The sequence below is a fragment of the Harpia harpyja genome, chromosome 1 (assembly GCF_026419915.1).
Source record: "Harpia harpyja isolate bHarHar1 chromosome 1, bHarHar1 primary haplotype, whole genome shotgun sequence".
NCBI lineage: Eukaryota > Metazoa > Chordata > Aves > Accipitriformes > Accipitridae > Harpia > Harpia harpyja.
This window is the reverse complement of record NC_068940.1, coordinates 88,773,372-88,777,361: the sequence shown is the minus strand read 5'-3', so window position 1 is coordinate 88,777,361 and position 3,990 is coordinate 88,773,372. Positions and strand designations below refer to the sequence as shown.

Genomic DNA, 3,990 nt, shown 5'->3' with positions numbered 1-3,990 from the left:
TTGACCAAAAAGGACACACAGAATAAGAAATAATATAGGTGCATGTGCTTGTTGGGTAAACGGTCCTTTCCTGTGAGAAATTGTCAAAATAGAGTAGTTAATGAAGTAATTCTGTGATATAAGTGGGAAGATTCTTTTGTTTCTGTTATATCCTACTGAACTGATTTTAGGAACAGTTCTGGGTGAGTAACTAATTTTTCTGAACAGAGGATGAATATATTGTATGTTTATAAAACTCATAAACAATACCCAGTTTCACCCTATGTCCTATATTTCTCTGACATTCAGGAACCAAAGCCTGTATCTGAAGAAGGTCACAGATGTCATAGCAATGAATATGTAAGTTCATGGATCTCAAAATAACAATAAAATAATGTTGTAAAATATTTAAATATTATAAAATAAAACAATAGTTTTAAATTACATAGTATAATATTTTCACATATTAATATGTAATATATTTGTGTACAATTATGTTTTTATAAAGATATAAACCAAAATATAATCCATAATTAGTGAATCCAATAATGGTATTTAAATTATATACACTGGATATTGGAAAAAAACTAAGCAACTCCAGATACCATCCACAAGAAACAGTGTATCAAGGAAGAGAGCTGTCCAGAAATAAAGAACAAAACACTGATAGGGAGGGTGATTAATCTGAAGTAGCAGCCCTTTCTGGTTTCTGAATGCCCTAAACAGCACTTGGCCTCTTCCTTTCTACTGAAGATACAGTCAGAAACGTTCTCCTAAGGGTAGATAGCTAGTCTTTTCCATTTACAGAGTAGCGATAGATAATGTTGCTCTCTGGTATGATGGCTCACTGGTTAGTGCTTCAACAGTCAGCGAAAGTCATCCATGTTCAGATCCTTTGCTGATCTGTGGGTTTCAAGCTGAAGAGGTAACATTCGCTGTTGTATACGTTCTTCTTATTTTCTTTTTTACCTTGTAAGACTTTAAATGAAAGACTCCAAGATTCAGTGAGGAAGAATGCTGAGAAGAAAGGTGCCAAGTGACTCTGTAGCCTCACCTGCAGCACTCTCTCTGTCCCGATGCATTGAATAGGCAGCCTTGGATGTCTAATGCCAGGTCCTGTGTTCCTCTCAGACACCTCAAAGTTAGAGCTTGTGGTCAGTATCAGCATAGCAAAGTCCCTTTTTAGATCTAGCCTCTAGACACAGATTTTGAAAACAGTCAATTTTACATTCATTAAAACTAATGGGAATATTCATGTGTATAAAGTAAAACGTTTCAGGGCCCAAAACCCATGCCCAGATGTTCATCTACTGGTCTATGGGTAAGGCCTTTGTTCAGACTGGAATCTTGCTGTTTCCACTAAATACCCGTTTGCTTGTGCATAAAATCACAGGACTGTCTCCTTGTTGTCCTCCTACACAGAGAAAACAGAACTGGTCTAGCCTGCGAACTGATTCTTCTGATGCTGAGAATAGCAGAGGTCTGGGTAGGAAAGCATGCTGCAGTGGGCATGATGCCCCCAAAAGCAATCTTTAAAACAATTATTTTAATTACTGTTGAGGGCTTGCATATCTTGTCTTTCTCCTCCATGTTTTAAAAGATGCTGGTCGGTAAGGTACCAACAATATGCAGTAAAGAAATTGAGCAGTACTGTGATAATACTGACATTTATGTAGCTCTTTTCAAAGTATTGGAAAAACTGGAAAGGCTGAGCTGTGGACAATAAATGGTCAGCTTAAAGTTACTCACTGGGCTGAGGAATGAAGTCTTACAGTGTTGAAGAGCAAGGTATTGCACAAAATATGAGAGCTGGAGTAACATGCTCCTGCTTTTACTCCTGCTGCTGAAGACTCACTCTCTGGTTTCAGGAGTGAGCTGGGACTTCTTGGTCTTGGGTGGGCAGAGACTAGGAGATAGCCAGCCATCTGCTTGGAAAGGAGTTAGCACCCGTCCTTGTGTAGTGGGTGTCATGTGCCTGCTCAACTCCAAAGGCTTTCAGCAGACAGAAGAGCCATCAGGCAGAGCTTCATGGAGCCACACGGACAAAGTGAAGCAACTGATATTGTAAGACGTCAAAGAGATTCAGACAGTATCGGTCTGTGAAAGAAAAGGGGAAAACACTTGCCCAGGCTTGGATGTGAAAACTTTGTACTTGGTGGAGCCATAGGTACAGATTTACTGTAAGGTAATGTGGGAAGCGGATTTCGATAAAATGGTGATAGGAACGTTAGCTTTTCTTCACTGCTGTCTTCAGTCACTTAGAAAGGTAAATATAATTTACCTACTACATACGTGCAGAGGGATGCTGCCTCCCTTGAAATTACCTTTTAAATATATTATTGGGGCGATTTTGCAACGGTATTTGGGAATTACATTTTGGCTTGCGTGTGTAATGGATGAATTAGCAACAGCCAAGAAGCAGCTGCTTTAACTCTGAGTTGTGAATTTATTCCCCAGAAAAAGAATGCCGCTGTGAACAATGATTTGGGGAATTAGTCTTTCATATTGGCTAGAAGAAAGCAAGCCGCCCTTTTCGCTGTTTTCTCGGTCCTCTTTTAGTGTTTCGCGAGGCTCGTGATTTAGGAGCCGGGTTTTGTACGCGCGGTTTGGGCGCGTGGTGGCCCGCGGGTCAGCAGGACGGAGGCGGGGAGGCGGCGAGGCGCGCGGCCGGCCACGGCGCCGCGGCACATCAGTCGCGCCGCGGCGATTAGCCCTAACGGGAGTCTCTGTGGCGCAATCGGTTAGCGCGTTCGGCTGTTAACCGAAAGGTTGGTGGTTCGAGCCCACCCAGGGACGACTTCCCCTTTTAGCCCGCCCGTTTCCCCTCCAGCCGGCCGTCGTTTTGTGCGTGCGCCGGGGGAGGATGTGAGATTAGCGCCGGCGGCCGGGCAGGCGCCGCATGTTTCTGGGCAGGGGGGCCCCCGGCGGGGAGCGCGGCGGCAGCAGCTCCCTCCCGCGCTGCGCCCTGCCAGCGAAGGGCTTCGCTGCTCGCGGCGCCTATGGGGCGAGGTGGCTCCCGGCCTGCGCCGTGGGGTCGTGTCCCGCCCCTGCCGCCCGCGGGAGGGGTGCGGAACCCCCCCCCGAGCCCCTGTCCTCACCCCCAGCCTCCGCCGATGCGGGTTCCCGCTACCCGCGTCCTCTGAGCGCTGCAGCCGGCGGGCGAGAAGGGGCTGCCTCCTCCGTGGGGCGGGCAGCCGGGCAGTGGCTGCCGCGGCCGGCTCCGTCCTGAGGCTGGCGGGGACGAGAGTCTCCGGGAGTTCCTTTACGCCGTGCTCCCGCGAGGGAAGGCGCAAAGGCAAATACCTTCCCTGAGCTGCATGATGACCGTCAGCGACAATGCCGAGCGATTAGGGTTGGCTTCGGGAGGCACCACCGCGTTTACGGCTCGCCGGTGCCCGAGCTATCCATCGCCATCGGACAAGCCGGCCTGGAGCCGGGGCGGGGGGGCGAAACGCCGCTCGAAAGAAGGATTGTTACAATTCCTGTCGTGCGCGGCTATCGCCAGCGCGCAGTACCGCACAGGTCCGCACCCACGCGCGGCAGTCCCGTCCCTCCCCGGTGGAGTAGGGCAGCGCCGTTTGGCTCCCCAGCCCTCACGGCCGGCGCCCGAACCGCCGGGGAGGAACGGCGCCGGGCAGGAGCGAGCCGGCCGCGGGGCTCCCCCCCTGCGCCGCCGGGGCCCGGCGGGCAAGACGGCGTCCCCCCCCGCGCCCGCCCGGTGCCCCCGGTGCCCCGCGGGTCCCTCTCCCGCCCAGGGCGGGCGGTGCGTGCAGGCCCGTTTCCTGCTGGCAGGCAGCGCCGCCTCTGCGGGCTCGCCCTGCCCGCACGAAGCCGCTTTGCATAAATGAATGTTAAAAGCAATTACGTTGGGAGCTTCGCCTAAACGTATCAATTAGAAGTTGGCACCTTCGCCGTGCCTGAGCCCCTGAGCCGGTTCCAGCGAGCGTTGCGGTCGTGTGAAATACGGCTGCCTTCCAGACCGACTTCTGCCAACTCTGCGAGGATCTATTT

The 3,990-nt window shown here is 50.8% G+C and overlaps 1 non-coding gene across 1 annotated transcript; it reads left to right on the top strand.

Annotated features, from left to right (window-relative positions):
• The first annotated feature begins 2,701 nt into the window (after positions 1 to 2,701).
• Positions 2,702 to 2,775, top strand: TRNAN-GUU (transfer RNA asparagine (anticodon GUU)). The gene has a single exon. It is a non-coding gene; the product is annotated as a tRNA-Asn (tRNA).
• The last annotated feature ends 1,215 nt before the right edge of the window (positions 2,776 to 3,990 follow it).